Source organism: Phyllostomus discolor, chromosome X, assembly GCF_004126475.2.
Source record: "Phyllostomus discolor isolate MPI-MPIP mPhyDis1 chromosome X, mPhyDis1.pri.v3, whole genome shotgun sequence".
Classification (NCBI taxonomy): Eukaryota; Metazoa; Chordata; class Mammalia; order Chiroptera; family Phyllostomidae; genus Phyllostomus; species Phyllostomus discolor.
Window position 1 is genome coordinate 92,794,212 of NC_050198.1, and position 10,375 is coordinate 92,804,586.

The window sequence follows — 10,375 nt, forward strand, 5'->3', positions numbered from 1 at the left end:
CATAAAGAATGTCCCCCTCAATTAGCCAACAAGAAGGCAGAAATCGTTGAAAAATGCACGGCATTAAAAGCTGAATTTGGAAGTCATTGACTGAAATAAATAATAATGGCGAAGTTGATTCACGTCAGAGAAGCCAACCCACAGAAGTCAGGCTTAACACAAAACCAGAAAGGAGTCTTTTATTGTAGTTAGGCTTATTTTTAAAAAGTACTTTGTCCTAAGTGAATACCTCAAACATCTCTGCTGAAATCCCATTTCATTTATTGCAATACATCACCCACAAACAGCTTGAATTTGCATTACAAACAAAATGTAAAAAATTCAAATACTAGAAACAAAGGACAACTGTTTTTTCCCTAGATTAAAAAAAAGGTATAGCCCTGGCTGGTGTGGCTCAGTGGACTGAGTGCTGGTCTATGAAACAAAGGGTTGCCAGTTCGATTCCCAGTCAGGGCACATGCCTGGGTTGCAGGCCAGGCCCTCAGTGGGGAGCATGCAAGTGGCAACCACACATTGATGTTTCCCTCCCTCTCTTTCTCCTTCCTTTCCCCTCTCTCTAAAAATAAAATAAATAAAATCTTTTTTTAAAAAAGGTATAAATGAAGCAACCTGTACACAAGAATCTTATTTGAGTAGACGTTCCTAAGAAAGTTCAAGATACTGATGTTTAAAAGGAAACTATACATGTAAAGATATACATACAATGATTTCTACAGGAATGTGTGAACATATTGACATGCATTTCTATGTTTTATAAACAAAAATTTTAAAATTAATTTTCTTACCATATACAGGGACATTGAAAAACTAGACAGTTTCTCTTTGTACATTAAAATACTCATTCTCACAGAGTAGCATAATGTTTCAATGTTTAGACAGACTTCTAACTCTGCAGAGGAGGAAAATATATGATAGTAAAAAACACATTTTAAGCAAACTTTTAAATAAGTTTTTGAATATGTTTATGATTTTGAAAGATTTTCCTCATAAAGTTTAATGGAAATGTTTGAAATAAGTTTGCAAATTGGCACAGTATCAGATCCAGGTCCTGACAATGTTAGTAAACTCCAAAATAAATCTGGCTGTTGCATTTCAATGCCATTTGCGACAATATGGATAGACCCAGAAGCTGTGCTATGCAGAATAAGTCAGAGAAAGACATAATTCAACTTATATGTGAAGTTAAAAAATCAAAACAAATTAACAAAACAAACTACAGAAACAAAGGAGAAAGTGATGTTTGCCAGGCAGAAAGAGGTGGATGGAAAGGATAGTGGGGGATACAGTCAATAATAGTGTGATAACTTGGCATAGTGACAGATGGTTACTAGACTCAGTGTGATAATCACAAGATATAGAGATGTTGAATCACTGTGTCATACACCTGTAAAAATACAATATTTATGACAACTATACTTAAATAAATAAGCAAATCTATAAAAAAATGAATTTCGATGAAAACAAAATACAATCACTGTAGAGAGAAAGCAAAAGTTTTGTTCTTCCAGGAGCCACCATAACTGCCCTGTACATATGTGCACTAATGGGAAACAGTGTCCTTATTTAACATATGTGTCCTGGTAAATATGACTTGTAGTTTTTTTGGTAAATTATTTCAAGTGCCATAAAAACTAGTTTTGGGATAAATGTAGCAGTTTGATTTTGTAGGGTGCCCCTGCTTGAGGTTTTGGTACTTGAGACTACTACTTTGGGGTATTGTGAAAACGTCCATCTGTGTTTGACAGGGCAGCAAGGACACTCCAAGAGCACCCTGGAGACCCTGAGGTCTCTGTCCAGTCCTGGGCATTACTTGTTATAAGGGACCCTGGGCCAAGAGGCTGCAGCATGTCCCCTGAACACACTGTGGCTATAACCTTTGATGTGAGAAACCTCAAAGAACGCCAGTGAACACACTGGCTGCTCCCTGGTGCATCTGGAAGTCCCAGGAGGGGAGCTCAGGCAGATCACCCCAGACCCCTGAGGGCCTGTATTGTCTCATGTCCAGTCCTGTTCAATGACTACATGATTGTAACAGCTGAATAAGACTCTTTGTATATGGCGGGGGAAAGTTTTGTTCTTAGAACATTAAAGAGTGTAGGTTACTAATTAGTGAAAAATTGTTATTACATTATACTTATCAATCCACTGTCATACCATTCATAAATTACCTTAGACAGTTAGAAAATACTTATTAATGTGGTTCTGCAGGACCCAATACAAATGTGAATCTGAAGTTGTTTCTGAATCACAAGAGTCTGTGTGTCAGGGATACCGGGTGTTGAGACTTGAAAGTTCTGTGAGATGTAAAATATCAAGGGGGAATAGAGGAGGTCATAAGCCAAGATGAGATAGAAAACAATTGACATTTTAACCCCCTTCCCACTTGATTATAATTTACCCTAAAATTTGAAGCTTTCTATTTTCAATCTATTAAAATTGTAATGCTGTTGAGGGTAAAATTAATTTAACTCTTGTATATCCTTTTAGTTGACTGATCTAGAGACAACTTCAGATTTGCATGTCTACCACTGCCTCTGTTTAATTATCTTAAAAGAACCACATGGAGCATCTATTTCTAAATATTATGTTTAAATGTTTTCATTTGTCATGAACTTACTAAGTTTTCTACTTTTTATTCATCTGAAAGTTTTAGAAGACCTCAGTTAGCCAAAGTTTTCAGAAACAACTTTGCATTCATATGACTATTGTCAAAGGGTGTAGACACTACAATCCTAGATGATAAATAAAACAACATATTTGGGGACATATGTTTTTATTTCTCTGGGGTGTATACCTAGTTATGGAATTATTGGGTCATGTGACTTTATGTTCAACTATTTGAGGAATTGCCAAACTGTTTTCTAAAGCAGAAGCATAATTTTACATTCCCACTAAGCAGTGTACGAGGATTCTAATCTTTCCACACCTTTGCAAACATTTAAAAATATTTGCCTTCTTTATTACAGCCATCCTAATGGGTGGTATCTCATTGTGTTGTTTTTATTAAAGTGTAGTTGGCATACATTATCATATTAGTTTCAGCTGTACAACATAGTAATTTAACATTTCATCTTACAATGTGATCACCACACTAAGTCTAGTAACCATCTGTCACCATGCACAGTTATCACACTCTTATTGACTATATTCCCTTTGGAATCTTTGTATTGCTACCCAATCTAGCTTTTAAATCTACTTCTTCATGATAATAATTTTCATTTCCATGTGTTATCATCTTTCCACACACTATTGTCAAAAAAGAAAAGGGGGGTACTAGAAAGAAAGTCAGATAGGGATGTTGTTGAACTCATTTGAGGTTGCCTTAAACCAGGGACCCTAGATTTATTTTCATCTTGTACTCCTTTGAAAATCAAAGCAAGGCTATGAACACTTTCCATATAAAAATACATTAACACACACAGAAAATTTTACCATTTCAGAGGGTTCTCAGAGACTAAAATATATTCATATACCCTAGTTAAGAATTTTTACCTTAGCCCTGGCTGGTGTGGTTCAGTGGATTGAGCACCAGCCTGAGAACCAAAGGGTCATGGGTTCAAATCCCAGTCATGGCACATGCCTGGATTGCAGGCCAGGTCCCCAGTGGGAGGTGTGCGAGGCAACCACACATTGATGTTTCCTTCCCTCTCTTTCTCCCTCCCTTCCCCTCTCTAAAAATAAATTTAAAAATCTTTAAAAAGAATTTTCACCTTAAACTGGGTCCCATTTTTATAGAATCAAATAAGTGAACCTGCATGGGATACTAGGTTACATTATCAAACTGAGATACACTTTACCAATTAATGCAAAATTTATTACTGAGTTTATTATATTTTCAGAACTTGCTATTTGCATAATCTTCCACCCCATTGATTGAAGCTTTGGAGCAGTTGGATGAGCAGAATGGTTGTTGCTAACAATATCAGAGAGATGGGCAGTGTACATAGATTGTACTATGTGAAATTGTCTCTTCACACAACAGGGGACAAAATATTTCTCATCAAATTAAAGAAATTTTAACATGACAACTGTTGAGATATTTAGCTCATGTCAGTGTTATTTTTAGTGACATTGACATTGGTTTTTATATGTCAGAAATTGGTTTTTAAAGATAATTTTCTATTACAAGCATTATGCTCATTTTTATTCTCAACCCCCCTGTCATTTATTGGATCTTACAAGTTGCATGACTAAAGTTCAAATAGCTCTTTTAATTGTGCATGAATAAATGCTACATAGCAGTTGTTCTTGAAGTACAGACCCCAAAGAACTATCCAAAATGAACACAAGGAACAATTTCTAGATCTATGGGCCAGAAACAATTCAATTTGCCTACCACCAAAGTAGAAAAACCTGGTAATTCATTACTATGGGCTAGAGTGCTCACAGGGTTTTATGTAGTCAGTAGTGAGGAAAATTATGTCGAGACTAAAGGGTGCTCTGGACTTCCTCAGCAAAGCTTAAAATCAAGGCTTAAAGACATCAAAGTGACAACTAAACTACAGAACAACCATCATTCAAAACCACTTGAAATCAGACTGAATGGAAGTCCTACAACTAATTAGAGAAGAAGCCACATAAACACTGGTAGACGGGGCAGAGATGTGGAACAGACTGGTCCCACATCCAGGTGTGGCAAATAAAAATTGGGAGGGATATCTTACTGAAGAAGTCCCCCTGAAGGAAGAGGGGTCCAAGCCCCACACAAGGGCCCCCATCCTAGGGTTCCAGTGCCAGGAAGAGAAGTCCCTCTAACTTCTAGTTGTAAAAACCAGTGGGAATTGAGGCTGAGAGAGACAGAGTGCTTCCACAGGGCACTACAGGCATATGGGGAGGAGCTGAATTGTCTGGCATCAGGGTAAGAGGTTGAGGGGGCAGCTTTCTCCCAGACAGAAGTACTGGCAGAGGACACTGCTCCTTTGGTTAGCTCCTGCCTTCACAGAGCCAGCAGGCAGGGGCTGTATCTGAGACTCCATCAACCTGGTTGGCACTGTTCACCCGGCCCTGGTGATTCCCTGAGAACCTGCTCCACCCAACTTGTGGATCCAGCCAAGCTGTTTCCAGTGGCTTTACCATGTAAATGGCCTGTCTTAGCTCACACTGCCCACTTTCCTAATCTCTCAATGAAGCAATGTCTGGCTTCGGTGTGCCTCACACCTCTCCTTAAGTGGCCTCAGGTCCTGCGCTAGCAGCAGCTGGCCTTGGTTGGGCAACGCCAATCCCAGCACAGGTAGCAGCAATCTGCAGATTGCTTTGTAGCTCATGACAGGTGGCCCCAGGCAGAGGCTAACCTTGGCCCACACCTCCTGGGAGGCCCCAGAACCAGTGCATCCAGTGATCTTCACATCACGTTGAGGCACCACCATCACACAATCACCTCCATAAGTAACCCACTCAGGGAGAAAACTCAGTGGGCATCAGAGTCTCCCTGAAGTAAGTCTTGCTTTGTGGGGTGAACCCCTGAACAGCTGATCCACCAAGGTAGTCAGAGGTCAGTGGTTGGTGGTCACAGCCAGTCCTTGAAGCTTAATGGTCTGGGGGCAAATCCTCACACTGATGTGCTAACAGCAATCAAGTCTCAACTACAACAGGAGAGTGTACTCAGCCCACATGGGGGGTGAACCTTGGGTACCCAGTCTGCGTGACTGGGGAGGCTGTGCCACTAGACCCTACAGAACACCCAGTACATTAGGCTACTCTTTCAAGCCTGGAGAACATACAAACTCTACTTAATGGTTAGTACTTGGATGGCAGAAGTGAAAGAGATAATGTAATTTGTAGGGGAAAATGTTAAAATAGGTATTATATTTATATTCCATATGTTCAAAAAGGTAAAAATAAACATAAGTATATTAAGGAAAAATGAGAAAGATGTAAAAATTGAACTTCCAGAGTTAAAAAATGACAGATTAAAAGTGTGCTGATTGTATTAACAAATGATTAGAAACTTCAAAACATTAGTGGCGTAAATCACAGAGCAAATTTAGAAACTTTAATACTAAATAGAAGAAGAAAAAAAGACTAAAATAAAAGGAACAATGTGTAAACTGTGGAACAACTTCAAACTGCTTAATGTAAGTATAATTGTTAGTCTTGGAAGGGGGCTGAAAAATTTCTTGAAGAAATAATGGCCAAAAGAGATAAATTGCAGAATAGTGGTGTGAGGAGGTCCATACATACTATCCCCAGAAAAATGACTATAACTGGTAAAATTTATTTTTAAAGGTATTACAGGTGTATGGAAATTGTCCTAAGAGCATGTAGCAAAAATGAAGAAGCAATGATTAAAAAAAAACTGCTTAACATCATAAAGAATTGCAAGGGACCCCAAGTAGCCAAAACATTACTGAAAATAAACAAAATAGAAGAACTCATACTTCCTGATAGCGAAATTTGCTACAAAGCTACAGTAGGTAAAACTGCCACAAGGACAGACATATACAACAAGAAAACATAATTGGAAGTCCAGAACAACACTCTTACATTTATAATCAACTGATTCTTCACAAGAGTATCAGGACAATTCAGTGGGTAATAAATAGTCTTCTTAACCAATGGTGCTGGGACAACTAGATAACCACATGCAAAAGAATAAAGCCAAACCCTTACACCATACATGAAAATCAACTGAAAATGAATCATATTATATATTTACACTTATAAAATTGTTCAGTATAGGTAAATCCACAGAGACAGAAAGTAGATTAGTAGTTGCCAGGGACTGTGGGAGGAAGAATGGAGAGTGACTACTAATGAATGCAGGGTTTCTTATGGGATTGATCTAAATATTCTGGCAGTAGATTATGGTATTTGCTCAATTTTAAAATTATACTAAAAATCATTAAATTGAATATTTTAACAGGGTTATTTTTATGGTATATAAATTATGTCTCAATAAAAATTAATGAGACAAAGACATAATTGCTTACATACCTTTATGAGTGTGTGCTTATATTCAACATGAAGGCAAACAAAGAATGGTCCCTACTAGAAAGAGCTCTCTAATTTTGTAGGGGATCTAGAGTGGTGAGGGTAGGGAGGAAACTAGACAACTATACAATGCTTTCCCACATCACATCAGCTTCCTTTTTTCTTACCTGATGCAGTAATTTCAGGACCAGGACTACAACAGTGCCTGCCAGGACAAGGGATGATCTCTATGTAAGAAACGATAATTATCCATTTAAACCTTTAGGACATAATTTCTAAGGGTCCTTTGGAATGGATTATACGTTCACCCCATATTGCAAAACTGGGATTGACAATGATTTCAGCTGTATTGCCTAGTGGCCAGGATAACCCACTGGTTCTCTATTTGTGTATCTCTACTCTATGTGAATGAGAACAGATTCAGTGGAAAACATTTGCTAGACTGTACAGAAATCTGTACCAGCATTGTTACTTAATCTGACACTCCTCCCAAAGGTAGAAAGGTTTGGGTTAAATTAATGGCAAGTATAAAGAGGGAAAAATCATGGCTAAAGGTTAAAAACCAGAATAAATGGAATATGCAATGAGGGACATCCAAAATTACACTACTTCCTCAAGGGAGGCTAAGAGGAAGAGAAAAATGCTGTCTCTGTGTAATTATACCAGATGACCAAGTGGGTGAAGCTATGTTTGCTCTCACCACACCCATTTTTGGACCTTAACAAGGTCAAAGGGAAGCCTGAAAACCTGAGACATTTTGGTCATGTGTTATGATATACAGCATCAACTGTTGATGACTGAATAGAACTCTAGTAATGTGACAATATCTTTTGTTAAATTTCAAATTATAAGCCCTGGCTGGCATAGCTCAGTGGATTGAGCATGGGCTGCGAACCATAGGTCACAGGTTTGATTCCCAGTCAGGGCACATGCCTGGGTTGCGGGCAAGGTCCCCGGAGTGGGGGGGGGGGGCACGTGAAAGGCAACCACACACTGATGTTTCTCTCTCTGTCTTTCTCCCTCCCTTCCCACCTCTAAAAATAAATAAAATCTTTTTAAAAATTCAAATTATATTTAACATAAAAGATCTCATTTGGTAAGAAACTTCCAGGAATTACTCTGTACCAAAAAAACCAAACTATGTACTATACAACTCCAGGCAGACTGAACACTGTGTAACTATAAACTTTGACCACCAAATATTTAGAAAGGCTCCTGACTGTTATGGATAGAACATAGCAGCTGCATGTCTATGATACCAAAGTGTGCTGTGTATAAATATGTATCACTGTTGTTTCCATGGATGTAAAGCTCCTCAATAAAATAGAAACTATGTGTTTCTGGTAGAAATAAATTAATATTTCTCAAATCCCCACAGGAAATGACTCCACCTGAGACAAAGGAAGACTAGGGGAAACCTTTATGGCACACTCAGAGTACATTACATCCAGGTGTGACTACTGCTCATATAACCTTAGTATTGAGGGCCCAATATTTTTAGGTATAAAACATGAATACTAATTGCACTCCGGCAATTAGTACACAATGGCAACAGCATGCCTGGTGGATTAAACATTGGTCCATGAGATAGAAGATAGATGTACAATAGGTAAGTGCCAGTTCAAACATCAAAGGACAAACTGAATTCATTCTTAATGAATGGCATTAAGAAAAAAAATGTGCTGGAATAGACCAATTAGAAGGGATATTCTTCCAGAGGAAAGGAAAAGGATGGAAATGAACCTAGAAAGATGATGAGGATTTAGTGAACTGGATCAGGCAGATTCAATGAACAATGCCGGGAAATGTTAGGACTCATTGCTGGAAATGGGCTTGTACCTTTACTCAATAGGGTCTCTTGACTATTTTAAAACAGATTGATCCTGAAGTAGCAATGCAAGCAATGACTCTTCATACTAGGGCACACTTCTGGAAAACTTACGGGTTTTTAAACTTGTGGAAGTTCTCAGGGTAAGAGTAATTTACATTGATGCACTTTGCCTGCTGTCATCCCAATAATGGATCAAAATGATAGAGCAGTGAACAGGAACAGACACAATTCTGAATTACAGTCTTGTACTCACAATAGGAAAGGGATGGGCCTTGCTACACAATAGCATACAATGGAAAGTCTCAGTGATATCATGTGAACTGAGACAAGATAACTAATCTAGTTTTCTTCCCATGTTATGGACTACATTGCATATGCCCAAAATTCATATGTCAAAGTAGTAACTCCTAGCACCACAGAATGTGATTGTATTGGCAATAGGGCCTTTAAAGAGGTGATTAAGTTAAAATGAGGTCATCAGGGTGAGCCCTAATCTAGTCTGACTGGTATCCTTATATGAGAACATTCGGACACACAAGGGGACACACAGGATGTATGTACACAGAGGACAGACATATGAGAACACAGCAAGAAGATGGGCATTTGCAAACCAAGGAGAGACTCCTCAGAAGAAACTGAAGTGGCCAATAACTTGATCTTGGACCTCTAGCCTCCAAAAGTGTGAGAAAATGAATTTCTGTTGCTTAAGCCACTCAGTCTGTGGTATTTTGTTATGACAGCCCTAGCAAACTAATATAACATGTGATCTGGAACCTAGAAATAACCAAATCCTGGCCAATTGTGGTATCTGTCTATAATACCTGGTATATGGGCAAAGGTCAATTATGTTGGGAAGGTATACTAAATACCTCATTAATTCTGACTGACTTGTGGAATGAAACAGAACTGTACTATAACAATAGTGTGACATGGTATAACATTGGCATTGCTGATAAGATTCAATAGCCTTATATAAATAATTCCTATAATATAGACATTGATAATTATATGTATTAGGAAATTGAATTAAAGCACTCTCAGGATGTGATATCAATGGTAAATAATTGGTTTTAGGAGGAAGTAGATCTAGTTAATACCAGTTAATTAATATGCTAAATACAGTAGTCCTGTCCCTTATCCAGTTTTGCTTTCAATGGTTTCAGTTGTTCATGATCAACTCCCATCCAAAAATATTAAATGGGCTCTGACCAGTGTGGCTCAATTGGTTGGGTGCTGTCCTGTAAAGCTAAAGGTCACCACTTGGATTCCCAGTCAGGGCACATGCCTGAGTTGCAGGTTCAGTTCCTGTTTGGGGCAATGGATTGATGTTTCTCTCACACATCAATAAGTTTCTTTCCCTATCTTTCTCTCTCCCCTCCCCTTTCTCTAAAAAAATAAGTACAGAAAATCTTTAAAAATATATTAAATGGAAAACTCAGAAAATAAACAATTAGCAAGTTTTAAGTTGCATACTATTCTGAGTAGTGTGATATAATCTTGCCATCCTGCTCAGGACATAAAGCATTGGTCTAGAGCATGGGTTTTATTTTCACCGGGGGCCACAGCAGCCTTGCTTCAAAGGGCCAAATGTAATTTTAGGACTGTATACATGTA